The sequence below is a fragment of the Mobula hypostoma genome, chromosome 12 (assembly GCF_963921235.1).
Source record: "Mobula hypostoma chromosome 12, sMobHyp1.1, whole genome shotgun sequence".
NCBI lineage: Eukaryota > Metazoa > Chordata > Chondrichthyes > Myliobatiformes > Myliobatidae > Mobula > Mobula hypostoma.
In genome coordinates this window covers 46,531,256-46,549,381 of record NC_086108.1, presented here as the reverse complement: position 1 = coordinate 46,549,381, position 18,126 = coordinate 46,531,256, and the positions used below count along the sequence as shown (strand labels likewise).

The 18,126-nt window shown below is 57.5% G+C and overlaps 1 protein-coding gene across 5 annotated transcripts in view; it reads left to right on the top strand.

Moving 5' to 3' along the window:
- Nucleotides 1–18,126, top strand: part of LOC134354762 (P-selectin-like) — a 146,378-nt gene that overhangs the window by 49,968 nt on the left and 78,284 nt on the right. The gene's annotated exons all lie outside the window — the stretch shown is intronic.

Sequence of the window (18,126 nt, the reverse complement as noted above, 5' to 3'; positions counted from 1 at the left end):
CAGACGGGAACAGTGGGAGTGTGAGGTTGAAGGGTAGATGGGAACAGTGGGAGTGTGAGGGTGAAGGGCAGATGGGAACAGTGGGAGTGTGAGGGTGAAAGGTAGATGGGAACAGTGGGAGTGTGCGGGTGAAGGGTAGATGGGATCAGTGGGAGTGTGAGTGTGAAGGGCAGACGGGAACAGTGGGAGTGTGGGGGTGAAGTGTGGATGGGAATAGTGCGAGTGTGAGTGTGAAGGGCGGGTGGGAACAGTGGGAGTGTGAGGGTGAAGGTCAGATGGGAATAGTGGGAGTGTGAGGGTGAAGGGCAGATGGGAACAGTGGGACTGTGAGGGTGAAGGGCAAATGGGAACAGTGGGAGTGTGAGGGTGAAGGGTAGATGGGATCAGTGGTAGTGTGGGGGGAAGGGTAGATGGGATCAGTGGGAGTGTGAGTGTGAAGGGCGGGTGGGAACAGTGGGAGTGTGAGGGTGAAGGTCAGATGGGAACAGTGGGACTGTGAGGGTGAAGGGCAGATGGGAACAGTGGGAGTGTGGGAGTGAAGGGCAGATGGGAACAGTGGGAGTGTGAGGGTGAATGGTAGATGGGAACAGTGCGAGTGTGAGTGTGAAGGGCGGGTGGGAACAGTGGGAGTGCGGGGGTGAAGGGCAGATGGGAACAGTGGGAGTGTGAGGGTGAAGGGTAGATGGGAACAGTGGGAGTGTGGGGTGAACGGCAGATGGGAACAGTGGGAGTGTAAGGTTGAAGGGTAGATGGGAACAGTGGGAATGTGCGGGTGAAGGGAACTGGGGAACAGTGGGAGTGTGCGGGTGAAGGGCATTTGGGAACAGTGGGAGTGTGCGGGTGAAGGGCAGATGGGTACAGTGGGAGTGTGAGGGTGAAGGGTAGATGGGATCAGTGGGAGTGTGAGTGTGAAGGGCAGATGGGAACAGTGGGAGTGTGGGGCTGAAGGGCAGATGGGAACAGTGGGAGTGTTGGGGTGAAGTGTAGATGGAAACAGTGGGAGTGTGAGGGTGAATGGTAGATGGGAACAGTGGGAGTGTGAGGGTGAAGGGCAGATGGGAACAGTGGGAGTGTGAGGGTGAAGGGTAGATGGGAACAGTGGGAGTGTGAGGGTGAATGGTAGATGGGAACAGTGGGAGTGTGGGGGTGAAGGGTAGATGGGAACAGTGGGAGTGTGAGGGTGAAGGGCAGATGGGAACCGTGGGAGTGTGGGGGTGAAGGGCAGATGGGAACAGAGGGAGTGTGAGGGTGAAGGGCAGATGGGAACAGTGGAGGTGTGAGGGTGAAGGGTAGATGGGAACCGTGGGAGTGTGGGGGTGAAGGGCAGATGGGAACAGTGGGAGTGTGAGGGTGAAGGGCAGATGGGAACAGTGGGAGTGTGAGGGTGAATGGTGGATGGGAACAGTGGGAGTGTGAGGGTGAAGGGTAGATGGGAACAGTGGGAGTGTGAGGGTGAAGGGCAGATGGGAACAGTGGGTGTGTGGGGCTGAAGGGTAGATGGGAACAGTGGGAGTGTGAGGGTGAAGGGTAGATGGGAACAGTGGGAGTGTGAGGGTGAAGGGTAGATGGGAACAGTGGGAGTGTGGGGCTGAAGGGTAGATGGGAACAGTGGGAATGTGAGGGTGAAGGGTAGATGGGAACAGTGGGAGTGTGAGGGTGAAGGGTAGATGGGAACAGTGGGAGTGTGGGTGTGAAGGGCAGATGGGAACAGTGGGAGTGTGAGGGTGAAGGGCAGATGGGAACCGTGGGAGTGTGGGGGTGAAGGGCAGATGGGAACAGTGGGAGTGTGAGGGTGAAGGGTAGATGGGAACAGTGGGAGTGTGGGGGTGAAGGATAGATGGGAACAGTGGGAGTGTGGGGGTGAAGGGCAGATGGGAACAGTGGGAGTGTGAGGGTGAAGGGCAGATGGGAACAGTGGGAATGTGCGGGTGAAGGGTAGATGGGAACAGTGGGAGTGTGAGGGTGAAGGGCAGATGGGAACCGTGGGAGTGTGGGGGTGAAGGGCAGATGGGAACAGTGGGAGTGTGAGGGTGAAGGATAGATGGGAACAGTGGGAGTGTGGGGGTGAAGGGCAGATGGGAACAGTGGGAGTGTGAGGGTGAATGGCAGATGGGAACACTGGGAGTGTGCGGGTGAAGGGTAGATGGGATCAGTGGGAGTGTGAGTGTGAAGGGCAGATGGGAACAGTGGGAGTGTGGCGGTGAAGGGTGGATGGGAACAGGGCGAGTGTGAGTGTGAAGGGCAGGTGGGAACAGTGGGAGTGTGAGGGTGAAGGTCAGATGGGAATAGTGGGAGTGTGAGGGTGAAGGGCAGATGGGAACAGTGGGAGTGTGAGGGTGAAGGGTAGATGGGAATAGTGGGAGTGTGAGGGTGAAGGGTAGATGGGGACAGTGGGAGTGTGAGGGTGAAGGGCAGATGGGAACCGTGGGAGTGTGGGGGTGAAGGGCAGATGGGAACAGTGGGAGTATGAGGGTGAAGGGTAGATGGGAACAGTGGGAGTGTGGGGGTGAAGGATAGATGGGAACAGTGGGAGTGTGGGGGTGAAGGGCAGATGGGAACAGTGGGAGTGTGAGGGTGAATGGTAGATGGGAACAGTGGGAGTGTGAGGGTGAAGGGCTGATGGGAACCGTGCGAGTGTGGGGGTGAAGGGCAGATGGGAACAGTGGGAGTGTGAGGGTGAAGGATAGATGGGAACAGTGGGAGTGTGGGGGTGAAGGGCAGATGGGAACAGTGGGAGTGTGAGGGTGAAGGGCAGATGGGAATAGTGGGAATGTGCGGGTGAAGGGTAGATGGGAACAGTGGGAGTGTGGGGGTGAAGGGTGGATGGGAACAGTGCGAGTGTGAGTGTGAAGGGCGGGTGGGAACAGTGGGAGTGTGAGGGTGAAGGTCAGATGGGAATAGTGGGAGTGTGAGGGTGAAGGGTAGATGGGATCAGTGGGAGTGTGAGGGTGAAGGATAGATGGGAACAGTGGGAGTGTGGGGGTGAAGGGCAGATGGGAACAGTGGGAGTGTGAGGGTGAAGGGCAGATGGGAATAGTGGGAATGTGCGGGTGAAGGGTAGATGGGAACAGTGGGAGTGTGGGGGTGAAGGGTGGATGGGAACAGTGCGAGTGTGAGTGTGAAGGGCGGGTGGGAACAGTGGGAGTGTGAGGGTGAAGGTCAGATGGGAATAGTGGGAGTGTGAGGGTGAAGGGTAGATGGGATCAGTGGGAGTGTGAGGGTGAAGGGCAGATGGGAACAGTGGGAGTGTAAGGGTGAAGGGCAGATGGGAACAGTGGGAGTGTGAGGGTGAAGGGCAGATGGGTACAGTGGTGGTGTGAGGGTGAAGGGCAGATGGGAACAGTGGGAGTGTGAGGGTGAAGTGTAGATGGGAACAGTGGGAATGTGAGGGTGAAGGGCAGATGGGAACAGTGGGAGTGTGAGGGTGAAGGGCAGATGGGAACAGTGGGAGTGTGAGGGTGAATGGTAGATGGGAACAGTGGGAGTGTGGGGGTGAGGGATAGATGGGAACAGTGGGAGTGTGGGGGTGAAGGGCAGATGGGAACAGTGGGAGTGTGAGGGTGAAGGGCAGATGGGAACAGTGGGAATGTGCGGGTGAAGGGTAGATGGGAACAGTGGGAGTGTGAGGGTGAAGGGCAGATGGGAACCGTGGGAGTGTGGGGGTGAAGGGCAGATGGGAACAGTGGGAGTGTGAGGGTGAAGGGTAGATGGGAACAGTGGGAGTGTGAGGGTGAAGGGCAGATGGGAACAGTGGGAGTGTGGGGGTGAAGGGCAGATGGGAACAGTGGGAGTGTGAGGTTGAAGGGTAGATGGGAACAGTGGGAGTGTGAGGGTGAAGGGCAGATGGGAACAGTGGGAATGTGTGGGTGAAGGGCACTTGGGAACAGTGGGAGTGTGCGGGTGAAGGGCATTTGGGAACAGTGGGAGTGTGCGGGTGAAGGGCAGATGGGTACAGTGGGAGTGTGCGGGTGAAGGGTAGATGGGATCAGTGGGAGTGTGAGTGTGAAGGTTAGATGGGAACAGTGGGAGTGTGGGGGTGAAGGGCAGATGGGAACAGTGGGAGTGTTGGGGTGAAGTGTAGATGGGAACAGTGGGAGTGTGAGGGTGAATGGTAGATGGGAACAGTGGGAGTGTGAGGGTGAAGGGTAGATGGGAACAGTGGGAGTGTGAGGGTGAAGGGTACATGGGAACAGTGGGAGTGTGAGGGTGAATGGTAGATGGGAACAGTGGGAGTGTGGAGGTGAAGGGTCGATGGGAAGAGTGGGAGTGTGAGGGTGAAGGGGAGATGGGAACAGTGGGACTGTGGGGGTGAAGGGCAGATGGGAACATTGGGAGTGTGAGGGTGAAGGGCAGATGGGTACAGTGGAGGTGTGAGGGTGAAGGGCAGATGGGAACAGTGGGAGGGTGAGGGTGAAGGGCAGATGGGAACAGTGGGAGTGTGAGGGTGAATGGTAGATGGGAACAGTGGGAGTGTGAGGGTGAAGGGTAGATGGGAACAGTGGGAGTGTGAGGGTGAAGGGCAGATGGGAACAGTGGGAGTGTGGGGCTGAAGGGTAGATGGGAACAGTGGGAGCGTGAGGGTGAAGGGTAGATGGGAACAGTGGGAGTGTGAGGGTGAAGGGTAGATGGGAACACTGGGAGTGTGAGGGTGAAGGGTAGATGGGAACAGTGGTAGTGTGATGGTGAATGGTAGATGGGAACAGTGCGAGTGTGGGGGTGAAGGATAGATGGGAACAGTGGGAGTGTGAGGGTGAAGGGTGGATGGGAACAGTGGGAGTGTGAGGGTGAAGGGTGGATGGGAACAGTGGGAGTGTGGGGGTGAAGGGTAGATGGGAACAGTGGGAGTGTGAGGGTGAAGGGCAGATGGGAACCGTGGGAGTGTGGGGGTGAAGGGCAGATGGGAACAGTGGGAGTGTTGGGGTGAAGGGTAGATGGGTACAGTGGAGGTGTGAGGGTGAAGGGCAGATGGGAACAGTGGGAGTGTGAGGGTGAAGTGTAGATGGGAACAGTGGGAATGTGAGGGTGAAGGGCAGATGGGAACAGTGGGAGTGTGAGGGTGAAGGGCAGATGGGAACAGTGGGAGTGTGAGGGTGAATGGTAGATGGGAACAGTGGGAGTGTGAGGTTGAAGGGCAGATGGGAACAGTGGGAGTGTGGGGGTGAAGGGCAGATGGGAACAGTGGGAGTGTGAGGTTGAAGGGTAGATGGGAACAGTGGGAGTGTGAGGGTGAAGGGCAGATGGGAACAGTGGGAATGTGTGGGTGAAGGGCACTTGGGAACAGTGGGAGTGTGAGGGTGAAGGGTGGATGGGAACAGTGGGAGTGTGCGGGTGAAGGGCAGATGTGAACAGTGGGAGTGTGGGGGTGAAGAGCAGATGGGAACAGTGGGAGTGTGCGGGTGAAGGGCATTTGGGAACAGTGGGAGTGTGCGGGTGAAGGGCAGATTGGTACAGTGGGAGTGTGCGGGTGAAGGGTAGATGGGATCAGTGGGAGTGTGAGTGTGAAGGTTAGATGGGAACAGTGGGAGTGTGGGGGTGAAGGGCAGATGGGAACAGTGGGAGTGTTGGGGTGAAGTGTAGATGGGAACAGTGGGAGTGTGAGGGTGAATGGTAGATGGGAACAGTGGGAGTGTGAGGGTGAAGGGTAGATGGGAACAGTGGGAGTGTGAGGGTGAAGGGTAGATGGGAACAGTGGGAGTGTGAGGGTGAAGGGCAGATGGGAACAGTGGGAGTGTGAGGATGAAGGGTAGATGGGAACAGTGGGAGTGTGAGGGTGAATGGTAGATGGGAACAGTGGGAGTGTGGAGGTGAAGGGTAGATGGGAACAGTGGGAGTGTGAGGGTGAAGGGCAGATGGGAACAGTGGGACTGTGGGGGTGAAGGGCAGATGGGAACATTGGGAGTGTGAGGGTGAAGGGCACATGGGTACAGTGGAGGTGTGAGGGTGAAGGGCAGATGGGAACAGTGGGAGTGTGAGGGTGAAGGGCAGATGGGAACAGTGGGAGTGTGAGGGTGAATGGTAGATGGGAACAGTGGGAGTGTGAGGGTGAAGGGTAGATGGGAACAGTGGGAGTGTGAGGGTGAAGGGCAGATGGGAACAGTGGGAGTGTGGGGCTGAAGGGTAGATGGGAACAGTGGGAGTGTGAGGGTGAAGGGTAAATGGGAACAGTGGGAGTGTGAGGGTGAAGGGTAGATGGGAACACTGGGAGTGTGGGGCTGAAGGGTAGATGGGAACAGTGGGAGTGTGAGGGTGAAGGGTAGATGGGAACAGTGGGAGTGTGAGGGTGAAGGGTAGATGGGAACAGTGGGAGTGTGAGGGTGAAGGGTAGATGGGAACAGTGGTAGTGTGAGGGTGAATGGTAGATGGGAACAGTGCGAGTGTGGGGGTGAAGGATAGATGGGAACAGTGGGAGTGTGAGGGTGAAGGGTGGATGGGAACAGTGGGAGTGTGAGGGTGAAGGGTGGATGGGAACAGTGGGAGTGTGGGGGTGAAGGGTAGATGGGAACAGTGGGAGTGTGAGGGTGAAGGGCAGATGGGAACCGTGGGAGTGTGGGGGTGAAGGGCAGATGGGAACAGTGGGAGTGTTGGGGTGAAGGGAGGATGGGTACAGTGGAGGTGTGAGGGTGAAGGGCAGATGGGAACAGTGGGAGTGTGAGGGTGAAGTGTAGATGGTAACAGTGGATATGTGAGGGTGAAGGGCAGATGGGAACAGTGGGAGTGTGAGGGTGAAGGGCAGATGGGAACAGTGGGAGTGTGAGGGTGAATGGTAGATGGGAACAGTGGGAGTGTGGGGGTGAAGGATAGATGGGAACAGTGGGAGTGTGGGGGTGAAGGGCAGATGGGAACAGTGGGAGTGTGAGGGTGAAGGGCAGATGGGAACAGTGGGAATGTGCCGGTGAAGGGTAGATGGGAACAGTGGGAGTGTGAGGGTGAAGGGCAGATGGGAACCGTGGGAGTGTGGGGGTGAAGGGCAGATGGGAACAGTGGGAGTGTGAGGGTGAAGGGTAGATGGGAACAGTGGGAGTGTGAGGGTGAAGGGCAGATGGGAACAGTGGGAGTGTGGGGGTGAAGGGCAGATGTGAACAGTGGGAGTGTGAGGTTGAAGGGTAGATGGGAACAGTGGGAGTGTGAGGGTGAAGGGCAGATGGGAACAGTGGGAATGTGTGCGTGAAGGGCACTTGGGAACAGTGGGAGTGTGCGGGTGAAGGGCATTTGGGAACAGTGGGAGTGTGCGGGTGAAGGGCAGATGGGTACAGTGGGAGTGTGCTGGTGTAGGGTAGATGGGATCAGTGGGAGTGTGAGTGTGAAGGGCAGATGGGAACAGTGGGAGGGTGGGGGTGAAGGGCAGATGGGAACAGTGGGAGTGTTGGGGTGAAGTGTAGATGGGAACAGTGGGAGTGTGAGGGTGAATGGTAGATGGGAACAGTGGGAGTGTGAGGGTGAAGGGTCGATGGGAACAGTGGGAGTGTGAGGGTGAGGGTAGATGGGAACAGTGGGAGTGTGAGGGTGAAGGGCAGATGGGAACAGTGGGAGTGTGAGGGTGAAGGGTAGATGGGAACAGTGGGAGTGTGAGTGTGAATGGTAGATTGGAACAGTGGGAGTGTGGGGGGAAGGGTAGATGGGAACAGTGGGAGTGTGAGGGTGAAGGGCAGATGGGAACCGTGGGAGTGTGGGGGTGAAGGGCAGATGGGAACATTGGGAGTGTGAGGGTGAAGGGCGGATGGGTACAGTGGAGGTGTGAGGGTGAAGGGCAGATGGGAACAGTGGGAGTGTGAGGGTGAAGGGCAGATGGGAACAGTGGGAGTGTCAGGGTGAATGGTAGATGGGAACAGTGGGAGTGTGAGGGTGAAGGGTAGATGGGAACAGTGGGAGTGTGAGGGTGAAGGGCAGCTGGGAACAGTGGGAGTGTGGGGCTGAAGGGTAGATGGGAACAGTGGGAGTGTGAGGGTGAAGGGTAGATGGGAACAGTGGGAGTGTGAGGGTGAAGGGTAGATGGGAACACTGGGAGTGTGGGGCTGAAGGGTAGATGGGAACAGTGGGAGTGTGAGGGTGAAGGGTAGATGGGAACAGTGGGAGTGTGAGGGTGAAGGGTAGATGGGAACAGTGGGAGTGTGAGAGTGAAGGGTAGATGGGAACAGTGGGAGTGTGAGGGTGAATGGTAGATGGGAACAGTGGGAGTGTGGGGGTGAAGGGTAGATGGGAACAGTGGGAGTGTGAGGGTGAAGGGTGGATGGGAACAGTGGGAGTGTGAGCGTGAAGGGTGGATGGGAACAGTGGGAGTGTGGGGGTGAAGGGCGGATGGGAACCGTGGGAGTGTGGGGGTGAAGGGCAGATGGGAACAGTGGGAGTGTGAGGGTGAAGGGTAGATGGGAACAGTGGGAGTGTGGGGCTGAAGGGTAGATGGGAACAGTGGGAGTGTGGGGGTGAAGGGTAGATGGGAACAGTGGGATTGTGAGGGTGAAGGGCAGATGGGAACAGTGGGAGTGTGAGGGTGAAGGGCAGATGGGAGCAGTGGGAGTGTGAGGGTGAAGGGCAGATGGGAACAGTGGGAGTGTGAGGGTGAAGGGTAGATGGGAACAGTGGGAGTGAGGGTGAAGGGTAGATGGGAACAGTGGGAGTGTGGGGGTGAAGGGCAGATGGGAACAGTGGGAGTGTGAGGGTGAAGGGTAGATGGGAACAGTGGGAGTGTGGGGGTGAAGGATAGATGGGAACAGTGGTAGTGTGAGGGTGAAGGGTAGATGGGAACAGTGGGAGTGTGAGGGTGAAGGGCAGATGGGAACAGTGGGAATGTGCGGGTGAAGGGTAGATGGGAACAGTGGGAGTGTGAGGGTGAAGGGCAGATGGGAACCGTGGGATTGTGGGGGTGAAGGGCAGATGGGAACAGTGGGAGTGTGAGGGTGAAGGGTAGATGGGAACAGTGGGAGTGTGGGGGTGAAGGATAGATGGGAACAGTGGGAGTGTGGGGGTGAAGGGCAGATCGGAACAGTGGTAGTGTGGGGGTGAAGGGTAGATGGGAACAGTGGGAGTGTGAGGGTGAAGGGTAGATGGGAACAGTGGGAGTGTGAGGGTGAAGGGCAGATGGGAACAGTGGGAGTGTGGGGGTGAAGGGCAGACGGGAACAGTGGGAGTGTGAGGTTGAAGGGTAGATGGGAACAGTGGGAGTGTGAGGGTGAAGGGCAGATGGGAACAGTGGGAGTGTGAGGGTGAAAGGTAGATGGGAACAGTGGGAGTGTGCGGGTGAAGGGTAGATGGGATCAGTGGGAGTGTGAGTGTGAAGGGCAGACGGGAACAGTGGGAGTGTGGGGGTGAAGTGTGGATGGGAATAGTGCGAGTGTGAGTGTGAAGGGCGGGTGGGAACAGTGGGAGTGTGAGGGTGAAGGTCAGATGGGAATAGTGGGAGTGTGAGGGTGAAGGGCAGATGGGAACAGTGGGACTGTGAGGGTGAAGGGCAAATGGGAACAGTGGGAGTGTGAGGGTGAAGGGTAGATGGGATCAGTGGTAGTGTGGGGGGAAGGGTAGATGGGATCAGTGGGAGTGTGAGTGTGAAGGGCGGGTGGGAACAGTGGGAGTGTGAGGGTGAAGGTCAGATGGGAACAGTGGGACTGTGAGGGTGAAGGGCAGATGGGAACAGTGGGAGTGTGGGAGTGAAGGGCAGATGGGAACAGTGGGAGTGTGAGGGTGAAGGGCAGATGGGTACAGTGGAGGTGTGAGGGTGAAGGGCAGATGGGAACAGTGGGAGTTTGAGGGTGAAGTGTAGATGGGAACAGTGGGAATGTGAGGGTGAAGGGCAGATGGGAACAGTGGGAGTGTGAGAGTGAAGGGCAGATGAGAACAGTGGGAGTGTGAGGGTGAATGGTCGATGGGAACAGTGGGAGTGTGGGGGTGCAGGGTGGATGGGAACAGTGGGAGTGTGAGGGTGAATGGTGGATGGGAACAGTGGGAGTGTGAGGGTGAAGGGTGGATGGGAACAGTGGGAGTGTGGGGGTGAAGGGCGGATGGGAACCGTGGGAGTGTGGGGGTGAAGGGCAGATGGGAACAGTGGGAGTGTGAGGGTGAAGGGTAGATGGGAACAGTGGGAGTGTGGGGCTGAAGGGTAGATGGGAACAGTGGGAGTGTGGGGGTGAAGGGCAGATGGGAACCGTGGGAGTGTCGGGGTGATGGGCAGATGGGAACAGTGGGATTGTGAGGGTGAAGGGTAGATGGGAACAGTGGGAATGTGAGGGTGAAGGGCAGATGGGAACAGTGGGAGTGTGAGGGTGAAGGGCAGATGGGAGCAGTGGGAGTGTGAGGGTGAAGGGCAGATGGGAACAGTGGGAGTGTGAGGGTGAAGGGTAGATGGGAACAGTGGGAGTGAGGGTGAAGGGTAGATGGGAACAGTGGGAGTGTGGGGGTGAAGGGCAGATGTGAACAGTGGGAGTGTGAGGTTGAAGGGTAGATGGGAACAGTGGGAGTGTGAGGGTGAAGCGCAGATGGGAACAGTGGGAATGTGTGCGTGAAGGGCACTTGGGAACAGTGGGAGTGTGCGGGTGAAGGGCATTTGGGAACAGTGGGAGTGTGCGGGTGAAGGGCAGATGGGTACAGTGGGAGTGTGCTGGTGAAGGGTAGATGGGATCAGTGGGAGTGTGAGTGTGAAGGGCAGATGGGAACAGTGGGAGGGTGGGCGTGAAGGGCAGATGGGAACAGTGGGAGTGTGAGTGTGAATGGTAGATTGGAACAGTGGGAGTGTGGGGGTGAAGGGCAGATGGGAACAGTGGGAGTGTGAGGGTGAAGGGTAGATGGGAACAGTGGGAGTGTGAGTGTGAATGGTAGATTGGAACAGTGGGAGTGTGGGGGGAAGGGTAGATGGGAACAGTGGGAGTGTGAGGGTGAAGGGCAGATGGGAACCGTGGGAGTGTGGGGGTGAAGGGCAGATGGGAACATTGGGAGTGTGAGGGTGAAGGGCGGATGGGTACAGTGGAGGTGTGAGGGTGAAGGGCAGATGGGAACAGTGGGAGTGTGAGTGTGAAGGGCAGATGGGAACAGTGGGAGTGTCAGGGTGAATGGTAGATGGGAACAGTGGGAGTGTGAGGGTGAAGGGTAGATGGGAACAGTGGGAGTGTGAGGGTGAAGGGCAGCTGGGAACAGTGGGAGTGTGGGGCTGAAGGGTAGATGGGAACAGTGGGAGTGTGAGGGTGAAGGGTAGATGGGAACAGTGGGAGTGTGAGGGTGAAGGGTAGATGGGAACACTGGGAGTGTGGGGCTGAAGGGTAGATGGGAACAGTGGGAGTGTGAGGGTGAAGGGTAGATGGGAACAGTGGGAGTGTGAGGGTGAAGGGTAGATGGGAACAGTGGGAGTGTGAGAGTGAAGGGTAGATGGGAACAGTGGGAGTGTGAGGGTGAATGGTAGATGGGAACAGTGGGAGTGTGGGGGTGAAGGGTAGATGGGAACAGTGGGAGTGTGAGGGTGAAGGGTGGATGGGAACAGTGGGAGTGTGAGCGTGAAGGGTGTGATGGGAACAGTGGGAGTGTGGGGGTGAAGGGTAGATGGGAACAGTGGGAGTGTGTGGCTGAAGGGGCGATGGGAACAGTGGGAGTGTGGGGGTGAAGGGTAGATGGGAACAGTGGGAGTGTGAGGGTGAAGGGTAGATGGGAACAGTGGGAGTGTGAGGGTGAAGGGTAGATGGGAACAGTGGGAGTGTGGGGGTGAAGGGCAGATGGGAACAGTGGGAGTGTGAGGGTGAAGGGTAGATGGGAACAGTGGGAGTGTGAGGGTGAAGGGTAGATGGGAACAGTGGGAGTGTGGGGGTGAAGGGCAGATGGGAACAGTGGGAGTGTGAGGGTGAAGGGTAGATGGGAACAGTGGGAGTGTGAGGGTGAAGGATAGATGGGAACAGTGGTAGTGTGAGGGTGAAGGGTAGATGGGAACAGTGGGAGTGTGAGGGTGAAGGGCAGATGGGAACAGTGGGAATGTGCGGGTGAAGGGTAGATGGGAACAGTGGGAGTGTGAGGGTGAAGGGCAGATGGGAACCGTGGGATTGTGGGGGTGAAGGGCAGATGGGAACAGTGGGAGTGTGAGGGTGAAGGGTAGATGGGAACAGTGGGAGTGTGGGGGTGAAGGATAGATGGGAACAGTGGGAGTGTGGGGGTGAAGGGCAGATCGGAACAGTGGTAGTGTGGGGGTGAAGGGTAGATGGGAACAGTGGGAGTGTGAGGGTGAAGGGTAGATGGGAACAGTGGGAGTGTGAGGGTGAAGGGCAGATGGGAACAGTGGGAGTGTGAGGGTGAAGGGCAGATGGGAACAGTGGGAGTGTGAGGGTGAAGGGTAGATGGGAACAGTGGGAGTGTGAGGGTGAAGGGCAGATGGGAACAGTGGGAGTGTGAGGGTGAAAGGTAGATGGGAACAGTGGGAGTGTGCGGGTGAAGGGTAGATGGGATCAGTGGGAGTGTGAGTGTGAAGGGCAGACGGGAACAGTGGGAGTGTGGGGGTGAAGTGTGGATGGGAATAGTGCGAGTGTGAGTGTGAAGGGCGGGTGGGAACAGTGGGAGTGTGAGGGTGAAGGTCAGATGGGAATAGTGGGAGTGTGAGGGTGAAGGGCAGATGGGAACAGTGGGACTGTGAGGGTGAAGGGCAAATGGGAACAGTGGGAGTGTGAGGGTGAAGGGTAGATGGGATCAGTGGTAGTGTGGGGGGAAGGGTAGATGGGATCAGTGGGAGTGTGAGTGTGAAGGGCGGGTGGGAATAGTGGGAGTGTGAGGGTGAAGGTCAGATGGGAACAGTGGGACTGTGAGGGTGAAGGGCAGATGGGAACAGTGGGAGTGTGGGAGTGAAGGGCAGATGGGAACAGTGGGAGTGTGGGGGTGAAGGGTAGATGGGAATAGTGGGAGTGTGAGGGTGAAGGGTAGATGGGAACTGGGAGTGTGAGGGTGAAGGGTAGATGGGAACAGTGGGAGTGTTGGGGTGAAGGGTAGATGGGAACAGTGGGACTGTGAGGGTGAAGGGCAGATGGCAACAGTGGGAGTGTGAGGGTGAAGGGTAGATGGGAACAGTGGTCGTGTGGGGGTGAAGGGTAGATGGGATCAGTGGGAGTGTAAGGGTGAAGGGCAGATGGGAACAGTGGGAGTGTGAGGGTGAAGGGCAGATGGGAACGGTGGGAGTGTGAGGGTGAAGGGCAGCTGGGTACAGTGGAGGTGTGAGGGTGAAGGGCAGATGGGAACAGTGGGAGTTTGAGGGTGAAGTGTAGATGGGAACAGTGGGAATGTGAGGGTGAAGGGCAGATGGGAACAGTGGGAGTGTGAGAGTGAAGGGCAGATGAGAACAGTGGGAGTGTGAGGGTGAATGGTCGATGGGAACAGTGGGAGTGTGGGGGTGAAGGGTGGATGGGAACAGTGGGAGTGTGAGGGTGAAGGGTGGATGGGAACAGTGGGAGTGTGAGGGTGAAGGGTGGATGGGAACAGTGGGAGTGTGGGGGTGAAGGGCGGATGGGAACCGTGGGAGTGTGGGGGTGAAGGGCAGATGGGAACAGTGGGAGTGTGAGGGTGAAGGGTAGATGGGAACAGTGGGAGTGTGGGGCTGAAGGGTAGATGGGAACAGTGGGAGTGTGGGGGTGAAGGGCAGTTGGGAACCGTGGGAGTGTCGGGGTGAAGGGCAGATGGGAACAGTGGGATTGTGAGGGTGAAGGGTAGATGGGAACAGTGGGAATGTGAGGGTGAAGGGCAGATGGGAACAGTGGGAGTGTGAGGGTGAAGGGCAGATGGGAGCAGTGGGAGTGTGAGGGTGAAGGGCAGATGGGAACAGTGGGAGTGTGAGGGTGAAGGGTAGATGGGAACAGTGGGAGTGAGGGTGAAGGGTAGATGGGAACAGTGGGAGTGTGGGGGTGAAGGGCAGATGGGAACAGTGGGAGTGTGAGGGTGAAGGGTAGATGGGAACAGTGGGAGTGTGGGGGTGAAGGATAGATGGGAACAGTGGTAGTGTGAGGGTGAAGGGTAGATGGGAACAGTGGGAGTGTGAGGGTGAAGGGCAGATGGGAACAGTGGGAATGTGCGGGTGAAGGGTAGATGGGAACAGTGGGAGTGTGAGGGTGAAGGGCAGATGGGAACCGTGGGAGTGTGGGGGTGAAGGGCAGATGGGAACAGTGGGAGTGTGAGGGTGAAGGGTAGATGGGAACAGTGGGAGTGTGGGGGTGAAGGATAGATGGGAACAGTGGGAGTGTGGGGGTGAAGGGCAGATCGGAACAGTGGTAGTGTGGGGGTGAAGGGTAGATGGGAACAGTGGGAGTGTGAGGGTGAAGGGTAGATGGGAACAGTGGGAGTGTGAGGGTGAAGGGCAGATGGGAACAGTGGGAGTGTGGGGGTGAAGGGCAGACGGGAACAGTGGGAGTGTGAGGTTGAAGGGTAGATGGGAACAGTGGGAGTGTGAGGGTGAAGGTCAGATGGGAACAGTGGGAGTGTGAGGGTGAAAGGTAGATGGGAACAGTGGGAGTGTGCGGGTGAAGGGTAGATGGGATCAGTGGGAGTGTGAGTGTGAAGGGCAGAAGGGAACTGTGGGAGTGTGGGGGTGAAGTGTGGATGGGAATAGTGTGAGTGTGAAGGGCGGGTGGGAACAGTGGGAGTGTGAGGGTGAAGGTCAGATGGGAATAGTGGGAGTGTGAGGGTGAAGGGCAGATGGGAACAGTGGGACTGTGAGGGTGAAGGGCAGATGGGAACAGTGGGAGTGTGAGGGTGAAGGGTAGATGGGAACAGTGGTAGTGTGGGGGGAAGGTTAGATGGGATCAGTGGGAGTGTGAGTGTGAAGGGCGGGTGGGAACAGTGGGAGTGTGAGGGTGAAGGTCAGATGGGAACAGTGGGAGTGTGAGGGTGAAGGGCAGATGGGAACAGTGGGAGTGTGGGGGTGAAGGGCAGATGGGAACAGTTGGAGTGTGGGGGTGAAGGGTAGATGGGAATAGTGGGAGTGTGAGGGTGAAGGGTAGATGGGAACTGGGAGTGTGAGGGTGAAGGGTAGATGGGAACAGTGGGAGTGTTGGGGTGAAGGGTAGATGGGAACAGTGGGACTGTGAGGGTGAAGGGCAGATGGCAGCAGTGGGAGTGTGAGGGTGAAGGGTGGATGGGAATAGTGGTCGTGTGGGGGTGAAGGGTAGATGGGATCAGTGGGAGTGTGAGGGTGAAGGGCGGATGGGAACAGTGGGAGTGTGAGGGTGAAGGGCAGATGGGAACAGTGGGAGTGTGAGGGTGAAGGGCAGATGGGTACAGTGGAGGTGTGAGGGTGAAGGGCAGATGGGAACAGTGGGAGTTTGAGGGTGAAGTGTAGATGGGAACAGTGGGAATGTGAGGGTGAAGGGCAGATGGGAACAGTGGGAGTGTGAGAGTGAAGGGCAGATGGGAACAGTGGGAGTGTGAGGGTGAATGGTCGATGGGAACAGTGGGAGTGTGGGGGTGAAGGATAGATGGGAACAGTGGGAGTGTGGGGGTGAAGAGCAGATGGGAACAGTGGGAGTGTGAGGGTGAAGGGCAGATGGGAACAGTGGGAATGTGCGGGTGAAGGGTAGATGGGAACAGTGGGAGTGTGAGGGTGAAGGGCAGATGGGAACAGTGGGAGTGTGAGGGTGAAGGGCAGATGGGAACAGTGGGAGTGTGAGGGTGAAGGGTAGATGGGAACAGTGGGAATGTGCGGGTGAAGGGCACTTGGGAATAGTGGGAGTGTGAGGGTGAAGGGTGGATGGGAACAGTGGGAGTGTGGGGCTGAAGGGTAGATGGGAACAGTGGGAGTGTGGGGGTGAAGGGCAGATGGGAACCGTGGGAGTGTGGGGGTGAAGGGCAGATGGGAACAGTGGGATTGTGAGGGTGAAGGGTAGATGGGAACAGTGGGAATGTGAGGGTGAAGGGCAGATGGGAACAGTGGGAGTGTGAGGGTGAAGGGCAGATGGGAGCAGTGGGAGTGTGAGGGTGAAGGGCAGATGGGAACAGTGGGAGTGTGAGCGTGAAGGGTAGATGGGAACAGTGGGAGTGAGGGTGAAGGGTAGATGGGAACAGTGGGAGTGTGGGGGTGAAGGGCAGATGGGAACAGTGGGAGTGTGAGGGTGAAGGGTAGATGGGAACAGTGGGAGTGTGGGGGTTAAGGATAGATGGGAACAGTGGTAGTGTGAGGGTGAAGGGTTGATGGGAACAGTGGGAGTGTGAGGGTGAAGGGCAGATGGGAACAGTGGGAATGTGCGGGTGAAGGGTAGATGGGAACAGTGGGAGTGTGAGGGTGAAGGGCAGATGGGAACCGTGTGATTGTGGGGGTGAAGGGCAGATGGGAACAGTGGGAGTGTGAGGGTGAAGGGTAGATGGGAACAGTGGGAGTGTCGGGGTGAAGGATAGATGGGAACAGTGGGAGTGTGGGGGTGAAGGGCAGATCGGAACAGTGGTAGTGTGGGGGTGAAGGGTAGATGGGAACAGTGGTAGTGTGAAGGTGAAGTGTAGATGGGAACAGTGGGAGTGTGAGGGTGAAGGGCAGATGGGAACAGTGGGAGTGTGGGGGTGAAGGGCAGACGGGAACAGTGGGAGTGTGAGGTTGAAGGGTAGATGGGAACAGTGGGAATGTGAGGGTGAAGGGCAGATGGGAACAGTGGGAGTGTGGGGGTGAAGGGCAGACGGGAACAGTGGGAGTGTGAGGTTGAAGGGTAGATGGGAACAGTGGGAGTGTGAGGGTGAAGGGCAGATGGGAACAGTGGGAATGTGCGGGTGAAGGGCACTTGGGAACAGTGGGAGTGTGCGGGTGAAGGGCAGATGGGAACAGTGGGAGTGTGAGGGTGAAAGGTAGATGGGAACAGTGGGAGTGTGCGGGTGAAGGGTAGATGGGATAAGTGGGAGTGTGAGTGTGAAGGGCAGACGGGAACAGTGGGAGTGTGGGGGTGAAGGGTGGATGGGAATAGTGCGAGTGTGAGTGTGAAGGGCGGGTGGGAACAGTGGGAGTGTGAGGGTGAAGGTCAGATGGGAATAGTGGGAGTGTGAGGGTGAAGGGCAGATGGGAACAGTGGGACTGTGAGGGTGAAGGGCAGATGGGAACAGTTGGAGTGTGAGGGTGAAGGGTAGATGGGAACAGTGGTAGTGTGGGGGGAAGGGTAGATGGGATCAGTGGGAGTGTGAGTGTGAAGGGCGGGTGGGAACAGTGGGAGTGTGAGGGTGAAGGTCAGATGGGAACAGTGGGAGTGTGAGGGTGAAGGGCAGATAGGAACAGTGGGAGTGTGGGGGTGAAGGGCAGATGGGAACAGTGGGAGTGTGGGGGTGAAGGGTAGATGGGAATAGTGGGAGTGTGAGGGTGAAGGGTAGATGGGAACTGGGAGTGTGAGGGTGAAGGGTAGATGGGAACAGTGGGAGTGTTGGGGTGAAGGGTAGATGGGAACAGTGGGACTGTGAGGGTGAAGGGCAGATGGCAACAGTGGGAGTGTGAGGGTGAAGGGCAGATGGGTACAGTGGAGGTGTGAGGGTGAAGGGCAGATGGGAACAGTGGGAGTTTGAGGGTGAAGTGTAGATGGGAACAGTGGGACTGTGAGGGTGAAGGGCAGATGGGAACAGTGGGAGTGTGAGAGTGAAGGGCAGATAGGAGCAGTGGGAGTGTGAGGGTGAAGGGCAGATGGGAACAGTGGGAGTGTGAGGGTGAATGGTAGATGGGAACAGTGGGAGTGTGGGGGTGAAGGATAGATGGGAACAGTGGGAGTGTGGGGGTGAAGAGCAGATGGGAACAGTGGGAGTGTGAGTGTGAAGGGCAGATGGGAACAGTGGGAATGTGCGGGTGAAGGGTAGATGGGAACAGTGGGAGTGTGAGGGTGAAGGGCAGATGGGAACAGTGGGAGTGTGAGGGTGAAGGGCAGATGGGAACAGTGGGAGTGTGAGGGTGAAGGGTAGATGGGAACAGTGGGAATGTGCGGGTGAAGGGCACTTGGGAATAGTGGGAGTGTGAGGGTGAAGGGTGGATGGGAACAGTGGGAGTGTGGGGGTGAAGGGCAGATGGGAACAGTGGGAGTGTGAGGGTGAAGGGCAGATGGGAACAGTGGGAGTGTGGGGGTGAAGGGCAGATGGGAACAGTGGGAGTGTGAGGGTGAAGGGTAGATGGGAACAGTGGGAGTGTGAGGGTGAAGGGTAGATGGGAACAGTGGGAGTGTGAGGGTGAAG